Genomic DNA, 27,496 nt, shown 5'->3' with positions numbered 1-27,496 from the left:
ACAGGCGCCGGCGTCTGGGTCAGCGACACAGCTCCGATTTTCTACGCATGCCCGGTGTTCAGCGCAGTGGACACCCCACAGCCTGCCTCCCAGGTGCCCAGTGATTCTGACCCCACAGCCTCCGGAGTCTGTTGGGGATCAGCCTGTGCCTCCCCTGCTCCCCTGCCTGCTCCTGCCAGCTCCGTCACCTCTTGTGTCCCTGTGGAGTCTTTTAAAGCTGTGTTGGACCCTCTTACCCACGGTCACAGCTCTTTATCTCCTTGTGCTTGTGGATCTGTAGCTCTGAGCTTTCAGGACAGAGACGTAGAGAAGGTCAAGTTATTTTACCCAGAATTTCCTACTCTTCGTTATTTTTAAAAACCATCAAGAGGATCCGAAACTATGTTTATTGGAATTCTGTTTCTGTTTTATTGTAAAGAGTTCTCATGGGTTGGAGTTTCCTGTTTTACCATGAGAAGCGGCAGCCACCGCTCGCCCAGAGCCTGCACTGGGGGGTGCAGGGAGTTGCCCCAAAAAGAAGGGTTGCTTTGCTGAAAGGTAGTGATGGACTCTTAGTGGTTCTGAGAACTCACTGAGTACAGTAGCCCTTGGCCGTCACTTGCCCGCTCAAATTATCCAATTGTATTATGAAAAAACACCAAATGGAAAACAGCATGGCCGTTCCTTAAAAAATGACAGAATCATCATATGACCCAGCAACTTCAGTTCTGAGTGTTTACCCACAAGAACTGAAAGCACAGACCCAAAAAGATATTAACCGGCACACCCATGTTCATAGAAGCATCATTCACAGTAACCAAAAGGTACACGCGACCCAAGTTGACAGATAAACAGGTAAACAAAATCGGGTCTGTGGAGAGAAACAATGGAATATTATTCAGCCTTAAAAAAGGAAGGGAATCCTGACATGTGCCACCACACGGAGGAACCTTGAGGACACTACGCTGGGTGAAAATAGCCAGTCACAGAAGGACAAATACTGTGTGATTCTACCTACATGAGGTCTCTAGAGTAGTCCAGTTTGTAGAGGCAGAAAGTAGACCTGTGGTTGTTGGGCCGGGGGAGAGGGAATGGGGGGGTCATCGTTAAATGGGGACAGAGTTTCATGTTTGCAAGATGAGAAAGGTTCTGGAGCCGGGTTGCACAATAATGTGAAAGTTCAAACTGGCCACCTTGGTGTTGTCACTACCACGTTCTAACCATCTGAGCTAGCCAGCAGTGTGAAAGTTTGAACACTACTGAACTGTCTACTGAAAAATGATTCAGGTGGTAAATTTTACGGCTTATGTGTGTGTGTGTGTGTGTGTGTGTGTGTATATATTTATTTATTTATTTTTTTTACCACAATTTAAAAAACACCAAATGAATAATTAACCCTTTTGGAGGTAAAATATTGGGATACTTTTTGGTCATCAAAATTTTTTTTTTTTAAGAACCAGCTCAAGTGTTCCGATTTATTGATACTGATGTCAGCCTTGGTTTCAAACACAGTTTTAACTCTTATACGTGCTTGGCAAACTTACATGGCAGAGGGGTTAAATGCACTTGGCGTTTATAAAATAAAGAGAAAGAGTCGTCAGCGAGGTTTCTGTGACAACGCATTTATCACAAAGATCCCACAGACGAGGCAGTACATTTACAAAATAGGAGCGTGTGAAGCAGGCCCAACATCCATGAAAATAGGTAAAAACAGATTTCTTGCAATTGGCCCAGTGTTGTCAGAATAGTTACCGTGTTTCCCCGAAAATAAGACCGGGTCTTATATTAATTTTTGCTCCAAAAGACGTATTAGGGCTTCTGTTCAGGGGATGTCATCCTGAAGAATCATGCTTTTCCAGTTTATTATTCTGGTTTCTTTTCAGGGCTTATTTTCCGGTGAGGTCTTATTTTCGGGGAAACACGATATTATCTTGAGGAAATCTCGTTTGTAGGAAAAGGCTCTATGTGAGGCACATAGAAAAGTTGTAACTCGACAAGTTTTCCATTAAATGAAAGCTGAACGAGCTCAGAAAACAGCTGGAAGAACTGGCAGCTTTTTTTCTTGTCAATTGAGAGCTCATAGAAGACTGGCCTCTGGGTTTTAGTCACCACATTAATTGGAAAAGAGGGAATGCTGACTTGGACGTTATTTTCTTTTGAGATCGTCAGTCCCCCTGGGTCTTTAGTTTTTCAGTTAGCATTTAGAGTTGTCAGCGTACAAGAATCCTAACAACCGTTTTGTAATTGCTAAGTTTCTCAAAATATGTTCATGACTGGATCCTCGTTGGGTTTGCTCATTTAAGGGTCGTAACCGACACGTGGATTGTTTCGCATTTTTGGAATGACACGTTTAGTCTGAAGAAATTGTCTTCGGGCATTTATACTTCAGATTAGAAAGTAGGTCACTTTAAAACTTTGAAGGAACTGTGGTCACGTGACTATAGCTCTGGGCACTAGAGTTTGTGCCAACGAAGGGAACTGAGGTATCCAGCCATGTCAGGACTTCGGAATTGCGCGGATGGAAGCGGCACCACACGAGGCTTGATTCCACAGCACAGAGCTCCCTGGAGACAGAGAAGGCTCCGTGGGGCACCTGGCTTCACCTCCTGGCCTCGCCACCTGGCCCGTCTGAATGCCAGTCTGTTATGGGTTAAGGATGATAGCCCCTCGGTTATCATGATAATCCTCACGTAACCTAATGTACGATTTGTAGTTTGATTAGAATACTGTGCCTGTAAAACCTTGAGAACTGAGGCCGTCTGACAGTAACAGTAAAAAATTCCCGTACGGGGCTGGTGGAGCTGGCCCAGCTTCCTTCCCTAGAGCAGAGCACCTGGCCTGATTGTCCTGCCCCAGAGGATGCCACTCGGACAGTCCATAGGGCGGTGGGCTGTGGCGCGGCGCCTGTCCCTCCCACCCCGTCTTCCTGGTGTGTTTTGAGACACACTCTTAGGAAACAGCTGGAATGACCAGGGGGCCCCAGGCTGGGACTCCAGCTGCGGAAACTCTTCCATGTGCTCCTCCTAGAGTCACATTGTTCTCCCTCTTCTCTGCTTCCTTCCCTGGCAACTGCTCTGCGTGTCCACGCAGTCGGATTAGTGACTGTTTCTCCTGGCACGCCCCTGTAGAAGAGCATACAAGATTACCCTGGCCCATATTAAAACAACTAGGGTATTGGTTCACGGTTTGTTAATATACCAATAGAAATGATGAATGGAAATGATACCCTAAAACAGTCCAGATTCTAATATATGAAAACAAGGTAGTGTCATTTTATGGAGAAGGGAGAATCAGCGAGGTGGCAAAACATGAAGTTAGAGCCTCACCTGATACCAAAATAAGTTTCCAGCGGATCAGTTAAGTGGGAAAAGTAAAAGCATAAATAGACTGGGAAGAAATATGTATGACCATCTAATTGTTCCCAAGATAGTGATAATAGCAGCAATAAGAATGGCAGCTGTGTCAGTTACCAAATGGTGTGTAACAAACCACCCCAGAACTTCCCAACTACCGCTGACTCTGCGTCGGAGTTGTGTGGGGAACCCAGGCGGGGCTGGCTGCTGGTTCTGTCAGCCGGGCTCCCTGCTGGGCCTGCAGCGATGGCCTCGCTCCCTGTCTCGCAGTGGCTGGCTGTGTGCTGGGGTACGACAGGGACAGTTGGGCCGCGTGGTCTCATCCTCCAGCAGCAGCCTGGGTTTCTTTACACGTGACGGCAGGGTTCCAGGAGTAGCGAGACGGCAAGCCCCAATGTGCAGTGCCTCTCAGGTCTCTGCCTCACGTTGGCCTCTGCCCTCTTGGTGGAGGAAGCAAGTCACACAGTCAGGCCCAGTTCAGGGCGTGGGTAAGGAGTCCGTCTTTTCATGGCAGGAATGTCAACATGTTAGACTGTTTTCCATAATCCACCACAGACACTAGTCTATGTACTTCACATATGTATCATTTATCTCCTCCTGGGTAACAAATCACGCCTACATCTAGCACCTTAAAACAACAAACGTTCATTTCCTCAGTTTCTGTCGATCAGGAATGTGGGCACGGCTTGTCTGGGTCTCATGGTCAGGGTCTCACAGGGCTGCAGTGAAGGTGTCAATCAGGGTTGCGTCATCTCAAGGTGCCACGAGGAGGACTGGTTCTAAGCCCACTCTGTGTGGACAGGCTGCTCCTCACTAGCTGGACCTGAGGGGTTACATGTGGGGTCCTGGGAGCCAGCTCTGAGGCTGTCTGCCACATACTAACTGTATATAGACAATGGTCCCCCTTATCCACGGTTTTGTAACCGGCGGCTTCAGATACCCACGGTCAACTGAAGTCCAAATATATTACACGGAAAATTCTAGAAACAAACAATTCGTAAGTTTTAAAGTGTGTGCCATTCTGAGCAGCGTGATGAAATCTCGCGCTGCCCAGCTCCGTCCTGCCCAGGACGTGAATCAGCCCTCTGTTCCAAGCATCTGCACTACACTCTCCCCGTCCATTAGTCACTTAGTAGCCTCCCCGGTTATCAGATCACTTAGCAGAGGAGGGGGGAGAGCACATTCACATCACTTTGCTACAGTATTTTGTTATAATCTATGTGATTATTAGTTGTTGTTAATCTCTTGCTGTGCCTAATTGATAAATTGAACTTTATCTAAGTAGGTATGGAGAGGAAAAGAACATAGGATATATAGGGTCTGGTACTATCTGAGGTTTCAGGCCTCCGCTGGGAGTCTGGGAACATACCCCTGTGGGTAAGGGGGGGCTACTGTAAATGCACGCTCATTATTCTCTGTTTTCAATCAAGGAAATTGAGGCACAGAAAGGGTCATCCAGATAGCAAGAGGGGGACCTGGGGTTGGATGCCTGGATGAAGCACTAGACCCTCTACTTGCAGCGGAAGGTGTAACAGGGGAAAGATTGATACAATTGACCACAAATCCATTAGCATCTTGTGTGTGTCAAACACCATCACCAGAATTGGCAAGTGAGGACGTAACACTGTCGCCCTGCCAATCCATCCCTATTATACTAAAAGCAGCCATAAATCAATAGGAAAGCATTTCCATCAGATGGAAAAGTCTGCAGCAGACTCTAGTTGGCAAGTCAGGGAAGAAATACGAAAGGCAGATAAACAGACAAGTACTGAACCTCACAAATAATCAGAGAAATGTGAATTAAGCAATTCTTTTCTTTTTTGTGTGGGGGTGGGGGTGGGGCACCAAACTGGTAAAGAGTCTTTCACATGTTTATCAGTGCAGGTGAGTGTATAGAACGCTAACTATTCTCATACCCACTGGAAGAAATGGTGTTGGTGTAACCTTTATACCCACTGGCTCAATCATCCTATTTCATCAGGGTTTATAGTAAAATCAGAGACATCAGTAAAACTTATGTGTGAAGATACTCCCTGTGGCTTTATTAGCTGGAAGCTACCCAAATTTTAGCAGCAGCGGAATGGTTCCGGTGTACATACCATCCCTAGATTATGCGACCATTAGAACCGTATTTTCAAAGACTATTTGGTGGCCTGGGAAATCCTCAGGTTATGTTAGAAGAACAGGATCTTGTTGTTCAGTCCAGTTTTGTTTGTACCTTGTCTGTGTGCAGGGAAAGAAGCCTGAATGGAAACAGGTCGAAATGTGAACGGTGGGGTCTGGCCAGGTGGTGATGTATTTCATTCCCCTTTTGCTTTCCGTGTGTTCTGCACGTGCTTCCTCCATCACGTCTTACCCTCCTAACAGGACACAGAGGCCGCCTGAGGTATCCTGCTGAGGACCCAAGGACCCGGGGGCCAGCAGGTGTGCCCCCAGCAGTGGGTTGCGACAAGGAGCATACACAAACCCCTGCGGAGACGCCCCTCAGCAGTAAATATTTCCTGTATTTAAAAATCAGGGCCCAAAGCCCATGGTTCACATTTCAGTAGGTGAATATGTGTTCGTAAACCCTGCAAAAAAAAGTTGAGGATAGTAACTCAGTTTGTGGAAATGCAGTCCCCCCGCTTCTGAGCACAAGATTGGGAAAGTGTCATCTTGAGATGACATCACTGGCTTTGGGGGAAGTGGTGAAGTTTTCTGCCCCTGCACCAGTGTGTCCGGTGACAGCTGGTGGCTGTGGTGTCTCCTCGGGGATCCTTCGGTAAAGCATTGACAGGTCATGTAAAAACTGGGAAAGTTCTGATCCGACCCTTCTGTCGTAGTGAAAGGTTGTAAAGAAAGGCCGCAGCGAAGGCCAGTGTGGTCGGTGCCTCCTGTGGTTGTGAGAAGGGGCGGGAAGCAGGGACTCGTCTTCCTGCGCGGTGTCCCCTTATTTGGTTCCTTGGCCTCCCCTGTAATTTCCTCTCAGCCCCTCGGGGCTTTTCCATTCATTTCTGCTCACTGCCTGGTTTCCTGCTGGTGTAGTTCTGGCCTCCCCTTCCCACTGCCCCCATGTCCCGGGGCACGGCTGCCCCCTCCTCTCCATCCTCACGCCCTAGGTTTCCTTTCAAGTGGCATGTCCAGACACCAGTTAAATATGCTCCTTCCAATATGAGAAATATATTCCATATTTGAAAGATGTGACAGCTCCCAACAGTGAAACGTTGAGCCAAAGAGGGTATGTGGCGTTGGGTGGGCCCTTCCCTGGAGCCTGGAGCGCTGGGCTAACACGCTGCCCTGAGAAGTAGAAGGGCCACCTCCTTCCTTCTTAGAAACGCACTCTGTGAAGTCACAGGCGTGTCAGACGGTCAGCAGGGCACGGTGCAGGTGTCTGATAGGCCAGGGGCGACGGAGGGAAATGAAACCCGTCGAGCTCGCAGTAACCTGTGTTCCGGGCTCGCCTCCGGCTCCTTAGCCTGACTCGGTCAGTGAGCCCGTCCCACACGGTGTGGCAGGGGGCCCCTCCCTGGCATGTTCGAGGCTTCTGGTGGGTAAGGGCCTTGGGTTACCTTCTCTGCTCACTCCTCGTTCCCTGGAGTAAGTTTTCATTCCCATACTGCCTGTGGCGTGGGGGGTGGGTATGTCAGCTTCCGACTCAGTGCTGCTAAAACCTGCAGCCATTAGTCATGTATGCCTTGGAGGAAATGAAGCGTGTATTAAACATTTCTGGTTTGGGCTTAGGAATTAATGGAGAGTTGTCTGTATAGGAAAATCTGTAAGGTGAAGCTAGAAAATAGGGGTTTTAAAGGAGCCAAGGTAGCAATATACAAACAGGCATTTCATGTTCTTGAACAGGGTGTCCAAACTGTGGCCCGCAGGCCAACTGCGGCCCGCAATCCATTGTTAATTGGCCTGCAGCAAATTCCAAAAATATATTTAGCTTGCTTAAATAAACCAGGTGAGGCAATACGTACTTCACCTTGAGTGAGTGGCCCGGCTGTTTGCGTATTTTACCGCATATGGCCCTTGGTGAAAAATGTTGAAAAAAGTTTGGACTCTCCTGTTCTAGAACTTACTTTTTTTGTTTTCAGGAACCATTTTCTTAAAGCTTTTAAATGAAGACTAAACTTTCAGTTGTCTTTTTGAGCATGGCCTCCAAGCCAGCATCGCCAGTGACCAGGAGTCCCAGAGGCGCAGGCCTGGTGAGGACACTGGGATGGGCGGCCAGCGGCCCCTCGGGGAACCTGCAGGCTCCAGGTGGGGAGCGGGCTCTGCCATCTTGATCCCCTACGGAAGCAGAGGACCCTCCGTGGTGGGCAGGGGGGAGCTGCCGCATTCTTCTAGAACCATCCTTTTGGCCCAGGCACACCCTCAATCACCCACAGTTGTCCTGGCTTCTTCTCTGCCTCTTTGTTTGGACATGTCTGCCTCCTTACCACCCCCTCGGCCCCCTACAACTCCCACAACCACTCTCTGTGGCCGAGATCTGGTGGTGACCGGCTCTCGGGTCTGTGTGCTATGTCCACTGGATGGACACTCAGCTGAGCAGCTGCTGGCTGGGTCCTGTAGATCTTGGGGGAAGGGGCAGAGGGAAACCCAGGGTGGAGGAATCACGGGTCCTTAACAGGCGAGGGCAGAGAGCTGGACATATGCGGGGGAACTGCCACCCATGTCCTCTGCTCTGCAGCCCTGCACCAGGGAGACCCTTGAGCTCTCGGGGTCACATGGGGACTGGGCAGGGCCACTGGGGACTCAGTGGGAACGGCTCAGGGGGCGTGAGCATTGGGGCAGGTGCTGGCATTTCTCTCATCTTTGGGGCGGTCACAACTCCTTAATACAATTTCACCATAATAGAAAGTATATGTAAATGAGAAAGAATTCTCTTCCTCACTTGCAGTACTCTGATTAAAACCATAGAGTGACAGAGCCTCTGTGAGGATGGTAGAAATAGTACATAAAAGGCTTGAGTCCTCAAGCGGCACGTTGTTTGGTAATAGGATGGAGTGTATCTGTGGGTGTAAGATCTGTTTTCCTCTCTAACGTGAAAGATTTTGTCATCTTTCATTTCACTGTGCGTGGTCTTGTCTGCTCCGTGTGGTACTGGATCGAGTATGACCGACGGAGTGGTGATTTAGCTGCTGAGATTCTGTCCTACAGAATAAATAACGGTAATTACTTGCATTGGGTACTTTACAAACGTAGAGAAGGCCAGTGTTTGTGTTTACATGTCATCTGCCCAGCTCCTTCCTCTCCCTTCTTTTTTTTTTCATCAAAAATTATTTTTTATTAAATTTATTCGGGTGACATTGGTTAACAAAATTATATAGGTTTCAAGTATACATTTCTATAAAACATCATCTCTATATTGCATTGTTTGTTTACCACCCAATGTCAGTTCTCCTCCCAACATCATATAGTATTTGACACCCTTTACCCTCCTCTACATTCCGCACTCCCCCGCTTGCCCTCTGGTAACTACTAAACTTAGCTCAGCGGTTCCTTCGGCAAAGTGCCTTCCTCTCCCTTCTAATGTCGGGTCAGTGATGAGGTCTTCCATCTTCCTGAGGAATGTCCCAGCGTCCCCCTGCACCCACATTACGGCACCACTGCGGTCCCCTCACTCACACGGTCACTTCCTGGAGGCCGTCCTCATTCTGGCGGCCTCTCGCGCTAATCCTAATTCAAATGTCACACGTGACTTCGGATAGCTGCAAACGCTGCCCTCCCTCATCACCGCTGGCCTGCTCTCTCGTCTTCCACCAGAGACCTCTGGTCCTCACCAGCTCTCGTTCCCAGATAAAGGGAAAAGCTGAGATTGGCTTTTCTCGTCCGGTGCCCTTTCTCATCTGGCCCATCCGCAGTGGTAGTTACATCCTGTCTTATCCCTTTTGAACAATGTCATACGTGGACAGTGTTTGTTTTTAACGAAAGAGAGTTTTCCTCAAATTTCCAGCTGGTCTTATTCAGATTCAGTCTGGTGATTTTCAGAATTGAAGAGTAAGTGGACACGTTTAGGTGGCAGTGAGGATGGCTGTGCAGGGAAGGGACGGCCTGTGTACGTGCCAGGCTCTACTGTGGTGACCCCTGGGAGAATGTGGCCCATGGGGACCTTGAGGGTCGCCGGGGTGAGGAAGGGCATTGAGAATGGAGTTCTTGGAGTTTCGCATCCCTGGGTTTTCATCTCTGGAAAACCCAGATTGTGCTTGTGTATTTTATACTTTCAGACTTGTTTCCGGGTTACTTTTACCAAAACTAATTTCAAATAAGGCAAGATACCTGGGGAACGGGATGGAAAATGCTAGATGAAATTTGATCCGCCCGGGTGAGCAGTCTCGTTTTCATCTTTACGGATGTGATGCAACATTTATCATGTGGAAGAGCTTTCAAAAGCTCGCCTGTGAACTACTTTATTACCTATTTTAAAAAATGCCCTTCTGTGTTCTCTGTCTATTCGGCTTTGTTCTGGAGACGACCATTGTCCTTTGGTGGAGGTGTGTGTGCCTCTGTCTTCCTGACCGCACCAGGCTCACTCCCTCTGTGCCTTTTCTCGGCGTCCCCCCTTCCTGGAATGCCTCCCCCACCACCCTCCTGGCTTCACGTTGGTCCCTCTAAGTGTGTGTTCACCTGCCGCCTTCTTGTTGAGACCACCCTGACCCCTGGGTGCTGCTGGCTCCCCACACATACGTGTCCGGACCCCTCTTGCCTGGCTCTACTTCTCCTCTTTGTCCTGTGGCTCCGATTACCTTCTAACAGACCATGTAAGTGACTGAGTATGTCTCTTGTCACTCAACTGTAAGCTCCCGAGAGCAGGAATCTTTCCTACTCATTCTTTCGTGGGGCTCAAGTACCCACAACACTGCCTGGGTGGTTCTCAGTCAATTTTCTGCCACTACAAGATGATGCTTCAGGCTCATCTATTTTCCCTGCCCCAGCCCTGTCTTCAGCCATTTATCCTTCTATGGGTGAATGACGTCGGAATGAAAATCTGGGTGCAGTTACCCCTGGGTGTCATTGCTTCCAGTTCCTCTCAGGGGACAACTAGGCAACATATGTACAGCCAGTTCTCACTCTTCCTGGTAGGTATGGTCTATGAAGCTGCTATGAACATGGCATTAGTGAATAGTGAACCATTGCTTATAGAGGAAATGGGGGGGTTAGGTTTCCAGGAGCCCCTGGTCACAACATTTTTGTCAGCTGATCAATGTATTACCTTGTCTTCCGTGCGTTTCTGTTTAAAGACACCTTACATGATACGTAGACTTGACTCATTAACACTGAACTCATGGCCAAGAGCGCTGTAACTTGTTGCGCCCGCATTTTCTCCGTAAGGCATGTCTCGGCCCGCTGGCCCGTGGGGACACCACACAGCCCTTCAGCGCTGTGCCTGGGGGCCATTTTAAACAGAGACATCACCGACAGAAAAACACAAAATTGTGGAAAATGTGGCGTTAAATAGACCACAGAAAGGACCCTGCTGACAGTCTTGTTCCTCAGCGGGGACCGTCAGCTGGGAACACGTGTGACTCAAAATTGTCCCTCTGCACGCGCATGGCTGACGTGACTTCAGAATCACCATGAATATTGAGTTTGGGTGTCAGATAACTCTCCCTGCGTAGATTAATTCACAAATATGGAATTCATGAATAATGAGGCTTGATTTTATGTATACGAACCCAGGTGTTCGCACACATCTACATTCCTGTGTTTATTTTTATCTGTATCTATCAGTTTGTGTGTCTGTCCCTCCCTTAAGCTAAGCATGAGTTCCTGCTGATATTTCCAGCTCTGACACAGAACCGCAGGATGCAATCTAGGGTTCACTTCCCCACCTTGCTTTTTTTATAACTTCTTTCTCTGGCTCCATTAGATCCCTTTTAATCTAGTGAAGTCCCATTTTTAATTTTGATCACAACAGCTCATTGATGACGATGGAAAGGTCCCCCATTCCAGGTGCGGCTCAGGGCCCCACTTGGTGCTGTCTGACCTGCTCTGTATCACGGCACGCATTTCAATCCTCCAATTGCATTTTCCCTCGCTGGGGAAACTGCCTCCGTGATCTTTGTAACAGTGGCTGCTCGTGCTGGGGGCTGTGTGAGGCTCTGTTTCTGTAATCTCCACCATTCTCTGCGGGACTGGGGGGTGTTAGCTCAGCTTGTGACGTGCACGTCTCCACAGCTGCCCAGGGCCAGAGCCAGGCTTTGGCTCCAGGTCTGTTCAAGGCTGTCTGACCCCAGCGCCCAGCTCTGCCGAGCTTGACTCTCCAGGATGGGGTGCTGGCAGCTGTATGTTTCCCTCGTTTGGCTTTATTAATGTGTATTGCATTCTCTTGACCCTCACTCCTTGTTCCTATTCCAATAACTTGGCACGTTCCTGCATCCAATCCAAGGCCAAGTCTAAGGTGTGAACCCTGATGGTGGCGGCCACTGAAGGGCTTGTGGATGGACGTTCAGACTGGGTGGGAACATGAAGTCTCTTCCTGCCATCAGGAAGACAGCACTTTTGCCACCAAGGAGCCAAGGTCTTGAGGGGAACTGTCTTACTTGACAGAATTCTAGGATTTCACGTCTCTGCTGTACATCCCAATGTGATTTGCATTTACTTTGGAAATTCAAGCACATTTTATCCAACCTTCAGGCACTAATGAAAAGCTGATGAACCACTGAGACACTGGTTCCAGTAAATGATTGCAGTTGGCAGGAGGGGTCCAAACATGACCCTGATGAGTGACAGACTAGAGCGCGTGGGAGGGGTGATTTTATTAATTATCCAAGCTCTGGAGCTAGTTCCAGAGCTGTGAATAATAACAGTCCAATTACTCTGAAAACAGGCCGCCTTTTTCAGAAGACTGTTTTTAGGGTCCTCCTTTGGCACTTAACTTATTTTTGTATTTAGAACGTGATACGAATCTCCTCATAGAATCCGAATAATCAGCTTATTTTAGTAATTTAAATATTTACTTGTTTAATTTTTATATTTTACAGATAGTTGCAAAAACATTACAATTATGGGTGTTTTTCCTTTAAGCACTGGCCTTTGGGTCATGTACTCAATAAAGAAAGCTTTACAGGTAATCATGTAAATGGGATCCTATAGCACGCAACCCTGTGGGATTGGATTCTGTTTTCTTTTTACCCCAGCTTCTTCCGCTCCCCCTCTACCCCCACTCCGGTTCAAGCCATTGTTTCTCAATCTAGTTGTGTAGGACACAGCTCCCTGGCCCATGCAGGTATTATGAGACTTACGCTCCCCCCGGCCAAGGCAGTTGGTCGCCAGTCGTTGGTCATCCGCTCACAGCAGCTCACGGCAGATCTCGCCGGATGCCGGCCCCTCACGCTGGCCACCGGCAGCACACAGTAGCCCACAGCAGCACACAGCAGCTCACTCTGACCTCCCACTGCTCACAGCAGCCCAGCTCCAGGAAGAGCCGTTGTTCACAATCTTAGCTATAGAGGGTGCAGCTCACTGGCCCATGTGGGAATTGAACCGGTGACCTCAGCATTAGGAGCACGGCACTCTTACCACCTGAGCCACCAGGCCCTCCTAAGATTGGATTCTTTTGTTCAGCACAGTACCTTGAAGATGCATCCAGATTGTGTTTGTATAAAATAGTTCCTTTTTCAAAAACATACTGTGTAATGTTCTATTGTATGAATGTACCTTTGTCCACCCGTCCACTGAAACACATTGGGTTATTTCCAATCTTTTTTTCAGCCACCATGAATGGAGTTGCTATTAACATTAGTGTACAAGTTTTTCTGTGAATATGTTTCCATTTCTCCAGGGTAGACAGGAGTGGGATTGCTGGTCTGAATGTGTTAAATAACCCCCCAAACGCCAAACAAGGGCCGTCTCCCCAGAAAGGAAAATGAAGGGACATTGTTGAAAGGAGAAATGGAGTAAGTTGGGAGAAAATGGGGAAAATAAAACTAGGCTAACCGTGTCGGTCCCCTCGACACAGGCCACAGCTCAGTGGCGCCAGGAAGCAGGTATCACAGAGTTGACAGCAGTTTCTAATCTCAGTCACACCTGAGATTCCATTTTGGACAATACAGTCTTGGAGTCACATGGCAGTTGGCCCGTGTCTGTCATGCCTTCTTATTGATTCTTTTACCACAGTTGCACTTAGAAATGTTCATTTGTGACACAGCCTTTTTCGCCGTGTGAGATGTCATGTCTCAAACATGTTACCTCGCTGTGCCATCACCCAGGTGTCCTCAGACCTCTGCGTGACGATCATGAAATGAGCGGTCAGGTTGGAAGTAATTTGGTCACTTGTGCATCAGGTTGAACCCCGTGGAGCAGGACTCTCCTCTCCTTAGCTGTTTGGTGACATGTGGGGACATCTTGTGTGCACTCGGGCATCCTGTAACTTGTAGCACAGGATCCTTTCAGGGACATGGCATCTTATTAGTGACCCATTGCACAACTGTGAGTTGACACGGGACACTGAACAAGGGATATTGACGAAAGGCAAGGATGTGGTTTTATTTTTTATTTTTTTTAAGGGGAACAGGACTTTATTGGGGAACACTGTGTACTTCCAGGCCTTTTTTTCCAAGTTGACTTTCAATCTTAGTTGTGGAGGGTGCTGTTCAGCTTCAGGTTGTTGTCCTTTCAGTCTTAGTTGTGGAGGGCGCAGCTCAGCTCCAGGTCCAGTTGCCGTTGCTAGTTGCAGGGGGCACAGCCCACCATCCCTTGCGGGACTCGAGGAGTTGAACTGTCAACCTTGTGGTTGAGAACCCACTGGCCCATGTAGGAATCGAACCGGCAGCCTTCAGAGTTAGGAGCATGGAGCTCTAACTGCCTGAGCCACCGGGCCAGCCCAAGGATGTGGTTTTAATCGCGCGAATATCCAGTAATCATAACATTTCTTGTGTGAGGCTTGTTTCCGGAGGCCAAGGACAGTCTGCAGTGCTGTCCTGTGCTTCGGGGAAACTGCTCTGTAAACGCTGTATTGAATTCAATCTCAGATGACCGATCTCCTCCAAAGCCGAAACAGGGAAGGACGTAGATATTTGCTCATGAATTACTGATGCTGGAATCTTGGGAACCCATCTGAGGTTCAGTGTATTCTCGAATCGCTAAAAACCGAGACTTCTGCTAATGGCATGCTAGCCAGAGCTACAGCGACCGTGGGGTCGTCAGGTCATTCCAAAGATTTTATCGGTCATCTCCTTCCAGGTACTGTTATACAGAGCTCACATTCTCTAGGAGAGACAAAGAGTAAGTGGACAAACAAATAAATCTACAATAGAATGCCCAGTAGTAGGAAGGCTTATGATGACAGCGAAGGCAGGCCGTGGGGCTAGAGTGACAGGATTGGTGGCTCTGAGTCCTTAGGTCAATGGGTTGCCTTTTGATTCCTTATGGAAAGGTAAAGGGGGTTCAGTTTAGGTAAAGAAGTTGTACAGGCCTCAGGGCCAAAAGGTAGCTGTACCTTCTTCTGTCTCCAGATTCTCCTGTTAAAGTCTTCCTGGGGTATCTCCGAGGCCTCCCCATGAGGGACTGGCGGTGGAAAGACAGACACTGGGGAGCCTTCTCTCGCAGGAAGCCCCAGAAGCTGCCAGCACAGGCTGTGTGCCAGCCTCCCAAGCCTGGGATGGGGCAATCCTCTTGAGTTCATCAAGATCCAAATTGGAATAAAACGAACTTGCTGGGAATTATTTTATTATCTTGATTCGAAAGAATGTGTTTTTAACTAGCTGTGTTAAGATTTGTTCCATGAAACAAGTTGGCCTTTCTCCTGTAGATACGTGAATTAACATGAGTGGCCTTAAGAACAAAACGTAGGTCGGTTGTCATTGGCATTTAGGATTTCTAAGAACAAGGGGGATTTTTGACTTTTGGTTCAGAGAGGAAAGGGACGTCACAAAGGAAAGGGGCATCTGTGACCCTTTAGAGGCAGGGGCCAGCTTCGTTTCACGATTAGATTCTGGTTATTCACTGTATTGAAAAATGCAACCCAGAGGCCCAGTTGACGGGGGTGGCGGGAAGCTACCGAGTGGGCGGCCTGCCCCCCCCAAATGATGCTGGGGGAGGATACAGTCGCTGCCACTAGTGCTGCTTCCAGAGCACAGAGGGCCCTGTGGAAGGAGATCTGGATGTCCCCCGTGGGCACCTCAGGTTCCGCGAGGCCGGGCTCGGGGCGTGGTGGGCGTCCTAAGTAAGACACGGCATCTGTGCCCATGGAACCTCAGTCAGGGGGGAAGGACGGAGATCCCACACCCTGATGGACGCCTGTCTGGGGCTGCAGTATGCAGGTGAGGGCAGGTGAATCCACCTGGGTCACCGAGGCTCTGGGGATGCCACAGCTGGGACGAGGGTGGGGTGAAGGCGAGGCCAGGATGGAGCAGGGCCACCCAACCACCTGTGGGTGTGAGCTGCTGTGCTCTTTTCGGCTCATTGTCAGGGACACTGTCCTGTGTGTGACGCTTGCCACCTCCCTCAGTCCACAGAGGACCGCCGTGTGTGCTGGTCATGACGGCAGTGGCGTTGCCAGGTGTGGAGGAGAGGGTTCGGGCCGGACACGCCTCCTCCCACAGGCATGAGGCTGATAACTTAACGAGTGCAAATGTGAGGACGATGACATGAGAGCAGATCTTCAGGGACAACTGCTCAGAGGAGGTGACGTGTAAGTGGAGACCCAGGTCGTGAAGAGGCCTGGGTGATACGGACGCCTAGCATCCTGCATTCTGGGCAGGACAGATAAGCAAACGGAAATACAAAACACAAACGTGGATGGTTGGTGTGCTCACGGGACGAGAGAGGACGGGGTAGCTGGGCCAAGTTCAGGGGGCAGCAGTGGGAACGGCCAGGGCCCAGGGCTGGGGCTGGGTTTATTCTAATTGCAGGAAATTCCAGGTGAGGGTATAGGCAGGAACATCCAGGCATCCCCTGGAGTGGACAGGAGACTTAGTTTAGAAGGAGAGCTGATGCCTTGAGAGGACATGTTACTGATCTCCTCCGTAGCGCGGTCCGCTCTGCGCCCTCACCTGAAGGTAAGTGTACTTGGCAGTCGTTGGGCGTATTGCGGCCAGAGAGCCATCTTAGAGCAACAAAGGATGACGTCCCCCGCAATTTGTCATGGTTTTCCTCACTGCAAAACAGTCTGTTCACACTGAAAGTGAATGCACGTGCGTCGGCACTTTCATTATTTCACATTTCCTAATCAGAGCGGTCTCGTGTTCATTTCATTAGTCGGAAGAATAGAAAATGAGAATTCTGAGACCTGGCGTGAGACGAAATGGATTGGTCTCGTTGCTTCCCCCTCCTACTCCTTGCTCTTATAAAAAATTGTAATTAAAAATTTTCCACGTGAGAATAGGCTTATAAGATTTATTTTACTTTTTAATTTATGTACCGATTTCCCTCGGGCTGTGCTTTCTGTGCTCTGTTCCTGGACATGCCAGGGATGGTAAGAGAATCAAGCAAATGAGGTTACCGTTGCTTAGGTCTAAAACTAATTTTACCAAAGATGGTCATATGTGTTATATAAGTTTGGGGAGAGGTTCCAGGAAATAACGTATTTTGTGGGTTATATTTCTGTTTAATACATGCTTATAAAATCTCTCTGGGGCAAGTTATAAAATTCTATTGTTAGGAGAATGATTCCAGGCCTGGGCAGCTGTTGTAAATGATTTAAAATGATCCCCCGCCACCCTTCCACCTCAGCAGACCTGCTTCATAAAAATTTAGATTTGTAAAAAAGCTAGTATATTACGTGGAATTCTTTACTTCTGGAAGACAGCTTCACCACGATGGAGCTGCAGCCACAGGGCCCAGGGAGGCGAAGCCGGAGAGAGAAAGGCCTGGCAGACGCTGGAGCCAGACACCCGAGTCCCCACGCCAGCTCGCCTGTTACCTCCAGTGTGACCTTGACATAAGTTTCCTGGCCACTCAGACCCGTGTTTCCTCTTCAGAATACCAGATTGTAACAGTACCCCCCTCTTCAGAGCCTGTGAGGCGGAAACACGTGGGCTGCATGGATGGAAATGTGGACATGAAGAGAGGAGAACCGTTCGGACACCTCGTGGGCGTCCGTGACACAGCTGTAATTCACGTTTCTGGAATGGGCGTGTTCGGGGCCAACAGCTGTGGCTAACTTCAGCAAAAGGGGTTGTTGGAAGGGTGTAGGGGAGGGTGGGAGCGCGTAAGACCAGGAATAGGGCCACCCCGACTGACGACTTGTAGCACAGATTCATTTTGTTTTCCCTTCTGTCCTTGTGTCATTCCACCCAAGACTCAGAGTGGATCCTTGGCTGTTTTGGGGGGAGGTGGTGCTCTCTAGGCGCATTAAAGGTAGGTCAGATCAGCGCTGGTTGTGCAGGGTCAAACTTGTTCCCTCCCCCCTCTTCCTTTTATCCATCTTCCCCTCCATCTACCCACCAATCCAACAATCCACCACCCCACCCATTCACCCATCCATCCACCCACCCACCCATCCACCAACTCTTCCACCCACCTATCCACCCACCCATCCATTCACTGACCCACCCACCCATCCACCCGCCCACTCCTCCCTTCACCCACTCACTCAGTCATTGTATGATCTCAGCGCCCGCTGTGTGCCAGGCCCCATGCAGGAGCTTGAGGTACAGAGTTAGACGAGACAGGCCGGGCCTGTCCTGGTAAGCTGACAGTCTCACCAGGGAGACAGGTAATAAGTAAACCGTTTCATGTGGAGATGCCTGTTGTAAAGGAAATTAAACTGCCGTGCAGTGGTCAGGGGCCAGGGCTCTGTGCAGGCCTGTCTCTGAGGAGGTGATGTTCGAACTGAGACCTGCGTGATGGATGGAGCCAGCCATGGGCAGAGTCTTCAGCCAATGAGAAGCAGCAGTTCGTACGTGTAACGGACCTCAGAGAACTTCCTGCCTCTCCCTACTTCCTGTGGTGCTGGCATCACCTGGGAGCCTAGTTCCGCTTTGCTGTTGCTTTTGCCTCAGCATCGCTTGGATGCTGAGACACCCTGGGCCATGTTGCCTGGCCCTGAGCTTGGTCGGCCCCACCTTGGCTGGGGCGCCACATCCATCTCTGTGAACCTCTGGGCCCCTCACCACGTCCTGAGCAGGTTGGGGCCTTGCTAGAGTGGTCAGCCGAAGTTCCCACTCCCCGCGTGTCCCAGACTTTCCTCTCAGCATTGACTTCTCCTCAGAGACAGTGTGTCCACGGTGGTCGGGTGTGGAACACAGACTCCGGTGCGTCAGAGAAAGTGAGGCTTAAGTCGGATTGGGAAGTCTGTGCTGCTCCTGCTGCAGGGTCCGTGGTCTTGCCTCAGGCGTGGTCTCACCGAGGCGACCCCGCTGGCTGGCAGGCCTGGCCACTTTGGCTCCTTTCATGGGGCTCGTCCCCTCACCCATCACCCCCATCATGGGAGTGGGTGCTGCTTAGTCCTGTTGCCATTCGGAAGCTACCTGGTGACTTCTCAGGATCACGGCAGGTACCATCTCAGATCATTGCTATCTGAAACCGCAAACTGATTTGTCCCTCCCACTGGATCTTGTCAGAATCAGGACAGAGGGGAGAAAGGACTGAAGCCAACAAAGTGACATTTTTAATGGGTTACATGTGCTATGGAGTATACATACAAGTAAAATACCCCAGCTTTGACATAGGACCCCAGGTCCGGAAAGTACATGTAACAGGGCCAGCCCGGGATGGAGGGGACCTGTCATGGGGCAGTTGATGTGGAAACAGATCGGGCGCATCCGCTGAGGTCAAGTTCAGTGTGAGTCAGTGTGACCGGCTTCCTGATGGGTCTTGCATTCTCTTAATAATCCTGCTGCATCTCTGTGCAGTGAAGTTTTTGCAGTTTGATGACCCACAACTACGTTTACAACTTTTAATTTGGCGAGCATTGCAGGCATTTCTGAGAGCTCCATTTTTGTATTTCATGGTTTCTAAACGTGATGCGGTTTCTTGACATTTTCACTGTGCTTTTGTATCAGCTGGTGAATGGCAGCATGGGAACCCCCGCGTTATAAAAGCTGTCAATTCTGGGTGCTCTTTGCAAGTTATATTTGGAAATATGAGCGTGTACTAAGAACACTGGCCATTTTAGAGTCTGTTGCCTGATAATATATTTAAACAGTTCAGAAATTTGCTTTTTTTTTCTTTTGGTAAAAGAGCTTAACGAAAAATGGAAAAGTGAAGCTTTCAAACATGGAAAGATATTTTCTGAGTGTATGAGACTCTCTGTGTCCAAAAACGTACGATGAAAGAACTGATTAGGAATGTGTAAGGCTAGGCACACGGGCATCTTGATTTAGTTGTGGAAAGCAGGCTTCTAGTGGTTCTGCGAACCTCACACCAGGGTTTGATGATAATTGTATTGCACTGACTCGGAGACATGTGTTTTCTCACTCGATATCCCACTTAGAAGTTAATTCATATAGTAAGGAGGTTAGGTACCTATCGCAATGTTTTCTCATCATAAAGAGCCAGGGAGCGCTCATTTGTGTTCCGACGAATCTGTTCACCTGTGTCAGTGTTGCACTTTCAGGGTGAAGAGGTCTTAGAGAATGTCCTAAAGGCACAGGTCCCAGTGACCATGAGGTGGCCTCTAGTTTGGTAGTTATCCCTGTGCGTTATTCTGTTGGTTCTTGTTACAGGTGCAGGTTCCTGGGTGTGTAGGCAGAAAAATGGCCGTTTCCCCCTAGACATCCATGTCCGTGTCCCTGGAACCTATGACTGTTACTTTACACGACGAAAGGGACTGTGCAGGTGTAATTAAGGTCAGGATTTTGAGATGGGAGCCTGTCCTGGGTTATCTGGGTGGGCCGGATGTCATCACACGGTGCTCAGAGGGGAAGGAGGGTGGCAGGAAGTCAGAGAAGGAGGTCTGAGGATGGAAGCAGAGGTCAGAGTGCTGGGGGACCAGAACCAAGGCAGGCAGGCAGCCTCCGGAAGCTGGGAGAGGTGAGAGAGTGGATTCTCTCCTAGAGCGTCCAGAAGGAACGTGGTCCTACCTATCCATTTGGACTTCGGACCTCCAGAACTCTAAAAGAATAAAGAATAAGTTTGTGTGTTTTAAGCCACTAAGTTTGTGGTAATTGGTTACAGCAGCAATAAGAAATAATAGACGGGGCCCCATCTCTGGTCCCTAAGTTAGACTCCCTGGGGATTGAGGCTCAGGCATCTGTGTTTCTCTCCCCCTTCGCCCACGATTCTTATGAATAGCGGGGTGGGGGAAATCACTTTTCTCCTGTGTTTGAAATGAGCTGCAGGACAATGATGCAGGCCTGGAAAGCTTTGAGAATGGAAACACAGGAACAACAACAAGCGATATTACACAAAATGTTTATCACGACACATAGATACGTATAAACAGAAATGTCTAGTTTGCTTTAAATGTAACCAAACAAATCGCACAGGGTCCAAGCACAAAGAGAAACAGGACACTCCTGAGGTGTACGGAGCCACTGTCCCTGCCTCCCGGACACCTGCACGGCTGTGGGGTCCTTGGGTCTTCCCTCACCAGCTGCTTGCAGTAGAGCCCTCATTGGATCCCGATTACTCAGTGCTTTCCCGCTCTTGTACCTGAGACCCTGCCTCTAGCTTCTGCCGCCATGTGGACTGCTTGGTCCCCGCTGCATGCAGCACTCGGAAGCATTTGTTAATATGTGGGGTACACCATATACCAACATCAGAAAGCCACTGTGGCACGTGGCATACAGTGAAACAGAAATGGAGCAAAACGTAACAACTCTGATTCATACCTCAGTGAAACCTAAGAGGAAGTCATACTGCAAAAGGAGAGACTGTGAAATGCAGGGGACGCAGTGAGAGGGCCTGAAAATGTTTAGTGAGAGGAACTGGATTAGTGAGTTAGAAGACTAGCAGGGGGTTGCTTTTGGATAATGAAGGGGGGGTTAGGAGAGAAAAGCTCAGGGGCGTGGAGAATATGCACAAATCATTGGCTAGACAAAGAGTAGGTATTTCAGTTTCGATTTTGATTTCATATATATATATGGTGCCAAAAAATGTATACACATTTCAAGAAAGGAAAAAACTTAAAATTGTGATAGTCAATATATACCAATAACAAAAGATGAATACAAGTCACGTTTGACGTCTGCAGTTACAAGAGATGCTCAAAGTGGTTCCCATCAGCGTCCAGACACTTCTGATGACGGCGAACTATTGCTTGAGCAACACTGACCAAAGTGTCCACTTACATACATATTTTTTTGGCACCTCTGGTATATATGGTGGAAATTTTTCTGAATCTCGATTAAAAAGAAATCAAAGATAAGCTTTAAGTAAGAAAAAAGCCACTTTCAAAGAAAAGAATCTGATTGATACCAGGTTTTAATCCTCAAACGAAATGCTACAAAACAACGCATTCACATTTATTAGTTTTGGCAGGAAAAGAGGTTGTTACACTCTCTAAATGTGTGAGATTTCTAAGCTCATTCATGTAAATGGGCAAATAATAGATATCTTCAGAAATATAATGGATTCAACGTGTCTGCGTTCCATTTCTGAAAGAAGAAATTACTTGAAGTGCATAAGCCAAATTAAAAACATTATCAATAGTGATGAATCAAGAAATGAGAAGCATTGTATAAATAATGCAGCAGTAAGCAATTAAACCAATAAAATGCAAAGTTAAGTTTCAATAGTTGATGCTAATGTAGTTTTCAAGAAAATCTGGGTGGTAAGATGGAGTAGAAAAATCTTGCCATCGTGTGTAAAGCCTGTAGATATATGTGCTGTTGACATATTCATTTCAGATACATCATTTCAAATTGGTATTTAAAAATTCATATAGAAAAGTGAAGCATCATTTCCAAATGACTAGAAAAGGAAAATAACAAACAAATAGAAAAGTTGACCAGAGTAGCAAAAGACAGGAAAACTAAAAAAAAAAAAACGATAAAAAAAATACAATAAACAACCATAAAAATAAGATAGTGGGGGAAGACACCAGATGTGTGTGCTATATCCCAATAAATGTAAGTTGCTTAAATTCCTCTATTAAAAGGCAGTGCTTTGAGATTGGGACAAAAGCCAAAGTCAGATAGATGCTATTGACCAAAAAACATGCTTAAAATCACAGACGAAAGTAGGACAATTAATATAAGATCAAGCAGAATGCAATATAAAAATAATCCTAAACAGAATAAAGAGGACTTAAAACTATTAATAAGTGTCATTGTCATCAAAGATAAAGAGAAATACGTTATCTGGCGGGTTTCAATGGTGGAAATAGGATGTACTGAGTCAGTAGAATTGGAAGGTGACTTGATTGGCAAGAAGACAACTGGAGACACAGCCATGAGAAAGGCCTGACATTTTTGTGACTACCAGTGAGGGAGGGACTGGGCAGCGATTTGTGCAGAGGACAATTTGCAGAAAGGCCTGAGTTATAAATACAAACACCTGTGTCGAGCCTGTGAGCTTGAGAAGACCTGGGGTTGGGGGCTGCCCAACATTTCTTTCTGCCTTGTGGTTAACGCCAGAATAAATACAGCAGCAGGTCACAGAGCCACTGTCACTGCCTCTTCCCCCAGCTCCAATGCTCTCCTATTGGGGTCCCCATAGTCCAAATAGCCTGCAGCCTCTGCTGGGCTCCCTTCACCTGCGAGGTTAGCACCTGCTCAGAAAGGGGACAAGGGTCAACAATATGAACATCATGTTTGTCCCTGAGAAAATCTTGAGACGGTCTAAGTGTCCATCCCTGGAAAATGGGTATCCACAGATGTCCACAATACATTTTTAAATGAAAAACTGGAATGCAAGCCTAGTATTAAAAAACAAAAGAACTTCATGAATAGAAAATAGCTAGATATAAATAGGCTTAGATATGGCCATTGGTTTCTCTCTGCCTATGGTGGTATGGATACATTTTACTTTCTTCTCTGTAATTTTTCATATTCTCTGAATTTGGCAGCTTGAGTATGTGTTATTTATATAGTCAAGAGGGCTATTTCCATTCTGAAGAAAAATCCACTCTACCTTATCTCTCTCCGAATTCCCACTCTAATTTCCTATGCCAGAATTTTCTAAGCGTGTGCAATGAAGGGCTGCTTCTGCAAGATGTTAAATATGTATTTTGAATTAAAAGAAGAGCCCAAGGTCACATTTGGGGAAGGCCTCGCTATTCAAGGTTGAACTGTTTTCTGTGCTGTGCCACATATTAGAACTTCTCGGAGTGTTTGCTATTGTGACGTGCACCGTGCCTCTTCACGGAAGGGGCGTGCTGCGTCGTGTGTTTAGGCTTCATTGCGTGTGGAATCCGTTTTCATACATGTTCCTTGAGAAACTGGTTTTCTGTGGGAAATATTCTGAGACACACTCACCTTTCCCCAAATTACTCATTTGATTATGTGTCTCGCTCCATCGAGCCCTCCCCCCCTCCCCGGGTCCTCCAAGCGCTGGTTAACTGGCTTGGACCTGCCTCAGGTCCCTTGGCCAGGACGTCTCAAGCTCTCCCCGTACTGCCTTCTAATCCCCACAGATTACGTGGCCCCGCCTCTCAAATCCCCCAGCTCAGGGATTATCCCCGCACTTGCCGTCTCAATCCAAATTTGACACCCGAAACCTTCGTGAGTCCGTGTCGTCTTCACTCCACTCTGGTCTACACACTCAAAGGCATCTTTCCTGAAACACCCAAATCCAAAGTTACTGGTGATTTTGTAGGGGAGCTGGTAGTGGCTGGGGGGTTCCCTTGTATAGTCAAGAGCCAGCAGCTGTAACATGAGAGCCCTCTGGCCTTCCAGCCACCAGGCATCTCTCTTCTCAGTCCCTCATTTAATGTGCAAACTTGCTGGCTTTTGTCTCTCCAAACGCCTAGATTTTCCCCTGCTGTCCCTTCTTTTGAAACCCGAGAATTTAACATTTCTTTCCCCTCTATAATTCAAGGACCTAGTTTGGCCCTTGCAGCCCCTCTGAAAATGTCACAGGGTTAAGCGAGGCAGGACAGCAGATACTTGGTCTCTGGGGTCCTTATCCTAGAGGAGAGGTTATTTGTTCAGTGCCATTCAGCTGGCCTGCCCCCCATGCCATCGTCAGCCCCTGGAATGGTGTTGGCAGCTGCTTAGTGCATTGCTCGTGAAATAATAAATGAGAAAATGAACCGAGCTTCATTCTTCTGGTGTCTGGGGGGAAGAAAAGTCAGATTTGCTTTTTCCCGTGGTACCATGACAAATGGAGAGATTTGGGAGTTTTGGCATAATTTAGGAAGTTTAAACGCTCTTTATATTAAAAAAAAATTAAATGTAAAAGGATCAGCTGTTTTAAATACCACAAGTGTTATAGATGCTGGTGTCTTGCCCAGAGGCAGCTGCTTGGGACTCTCAGCTTTTTTCCTGGCCCTTCTCACATCTTCACATTTCTGAGCAGGGAGTGGGCCCTCCTCTCTTTGATTCCTAGTGTTTGACAGCATTTTTTGACTTCTTCTTATGGCAGTGAGGATTTACTTTCTTATCTCACTGTCCCACCTCCTTCCCTTTCCTCACTGTCCTTATTCATGGCACAACTGTGTAGTGTATTATGATGGTTGCCTAACTTGTTTGGGTGGAGCACATCCTTCACTAGCTTCCTCTAAAAGGTGCCGGCCCTCTCTTGGCACGTACTTTATAACCCTTTCAGGGAATAAACCCACAGAATTCTGCCAGGGTAAGGGTACGGGCAATCTAGCAATCTATTTGTTTTCAAGTGGCCTTCTCAATTCTCCTTCCTTATGTTAGCAATCCTCCCACCCCCTTCCCAATCGTTATACAAATGGCAGAAGGTGGTCTCTGTGTACTGGCTCCTCGGTTGTTTATTTCTTCAATGCAGGTTGAGACCTTCGCTGGTGCCCAACTCAGATTGTTACACATCCAATTATTTAAAAAGAATAACCAAAATAAGCAAATGTTTAGTGTGGGGACAGAGCCAGGAGAGCAGTTTCCAGGCTCTCGGCCTCACATGGAAAGGTGCGGGCTCGGGTAGTAGATGGCCATCAGCTGGCTGGGTGGCCATCAGCTGTAACCAGTTAGCCATTAGCCACTGATATAACTGCCGTGGCTATGCCGGCAGGTGGGCTGGTTAGCAGAGAAGCGGACAGTGGATTGTGCATTCTGTGGAGCCTGCTTCCTGTGTCTCCAACCCAGCCGCCAGCGAGAAATAGTGGTTTGAACCCCCCCATCCATGGCTCCGTGGGTGTTCCTTTTTGACCTTGCCATATCCTGCATTCTTGTGCCGGGAGCGGGACCAGAGACCCCGCATGACATTAGCCATTTAGAGCCTTGCTGCTTTGCATTCTCTGCAAAACCTCTCCCACAATCTGCTGGCCGTTGGCAAGACCAAGCCTTGTGGTTGTAAGGCTCCAAGCCACTGCTGCCCTCTGGAGCTCCCTGACCCAAAGACTGCCCACTGCTGCCGAGGGACGTCGCCTGGCCATGGAAGCCCCTCTCTGATCCACCTCTACCTCTACCCTGGTGTCCCTCGCCCTTCTCTCCTGGATGAGAAGGCCGTAAGCTCCAGACAGTGTCATGCTGGAAGGGACTTCTGCTCTCATGCAGCCCGGCACCAGCTGACAAAGCTTGGTGTGTGTTACTGCCCCTTTGGTCTGTCTCTTTCCTTGATCAGCCCCTCAAACCTTCTACATCAATTCAGCCCTGGTTTTAGAGGTGTCCAGTGGGGCCTGTGCCTGAACCTTCTGGGGGTTCAGAGCTGCATCCGGAGTTCTTCGGTTTTCTGCTGCTTTGGGATCCATCTTCTCAATTGTGCTAAATCAGTTCCACTTGTCTGTCTTTTTCACAGCTTCTGATGTTACGTCAATGTCAATGTTCAGTCATCCTTTCTGTCCGTCTTCATTCTTTCCTGTTTATCTGGGCAGGTGTATATGTGTGTGTCTGATTCTACCACTTTACTGCTTTTAAGATTTTTCCTTTTCTTCAGTGTTCTCTCTCTCTCTCTCTCTCTCTCTCTCTCTCTCTCTCTCATAATTAGACAGCTTGCCTTTGCACTGCTTCTTGATTAATCCGTGGTTTGATATTGTATTTGTTTTGGAACATTCTTGGCCATGATTTCCTCCACCCTGTTCTTTTTCTCTCTTTCTAGGACTTGACTCACACATATTAGGCTTTTTCATTATGTCCTACATCTCTCTGATAATCTTGGATTCTTTTTATGTTTTAGTTTGGGTATTTGTTTTAATTGACCCGTCTTCTAGTTTGGTAATCCTATCTTCTACTGTGTCTTAATTTTCTGTTAAACCCCATCTATTGAGGTGTTAATTTTGAATATTGTATTTTCAGTTGTACATTTTTCTTCTTGATTGTTTTTAAAGGTTGTAATTATCTGGTGAAATTTTTGTTTCATTTATTTTGTGAATCTTTTTCTCTGTTTTCTTGGACATAATAACAGTTTTGGAGTCGGCCAGCTGACTCCGTCAGCTGGGTTATCTATCTGCGGGCCATCACCTGAATCCAGCCAGGGATTGCTGCGTCAGAGCTGGTGCGCAGCCCGGGTGAGCTACAGCCTGCTCTTGTTAGTTCTGGCCTTTCAGGATTTTCAAATGAGAATCTTTTGTATTCTCCACAGCCGCTCCCTCTGGAGTTCCTGAATTGTAATCTTTGTCTTCATTTTGCCTTTTTGTTAGGAGTTATGTCTTTTAACCTCAGAATTTGAAAGCTGTCCCGGGGGAAAGCCGACTCTGTGCTTGTACCTCCCATCGGCACCAAAAGCCATGCCAGGGTTCCCAGGCCTCTGCCTGGGCTCTGAATGAGCTGATGCCTATGGGATAAATGGGTAGCTCTCCTCCAGGAGTGAGGGCCGCTCCTCACGGCTGCTCTGCATCTCCTTGCTCTCAACTGCTTTCAGAGAGTTGATTTCCATATTTTATCTGGCTTCTCCAGTTGTTCTCGGTGAGAATACTGATGTGCTAAATATTCCATCCTGCCCAGCAGCGGAAGGCCTGGACAACCGTAAACCGCCGTTCAGAAGCACAAACCAAGCATACGTGCGTCCCCTAACCTCTCTAACCTATTCGTTTACGACCTCCAGGTATGTGAGATGCCACGTGCCCACACAAGTTCTCGCTCATGGTGCCTGGGACACCGTGTCTGGGAGGGTCCTGAGGTTCCACCTGCACGTGGCCGGGAACGGTGCTGTCATAGGTGGGCATCGTCTGGCTGGTCATTGGAGGGGCTTGCCACCTGCTTGTCTTTTCTGTGTTATTTCAATGATGCCACTTCACT

The 27,496-nt window shown here is 48.0% G+C and overlaps 1 protein-coding gene across 3 annotated transcripts in view; it reads left to right on the top strand.

Moving 5' to 3' along the window:
- The window catches only part of ENTREP2 (endosomal transmembrane epsin interactor 2), a 260,707-nt gene that overhangs the window by 75,005 nt on the left and 158,206 nt on the right, over nucleotides 1–27,496 (top strand). The gene's annotated exons all lie outside the window — the stretch shown is intronic.

The sequence above is a fragment of the Rhinolophus sinicus genome, linkage group LG13 (genome assembly GCF_036562045.2).
Source record: "Rhinolophus sinicus isolate RSC01 linkage group LG13, ASM3656204v1, whole genome shotgun sequence".
In the NCBI taxonomy this organism is placed as follows: domain Eukaryota; kingdom Metazoa; phylum Chordata; class Mammalia; order Chiroptera; family Rhinolophidae; genus Rhinolophus; species Rhinolophus sinicus.
Note: the sequence above shows the minus strand (reverse complement) of the source record. Positions and strands in the feature narration are given on the sequence as shown.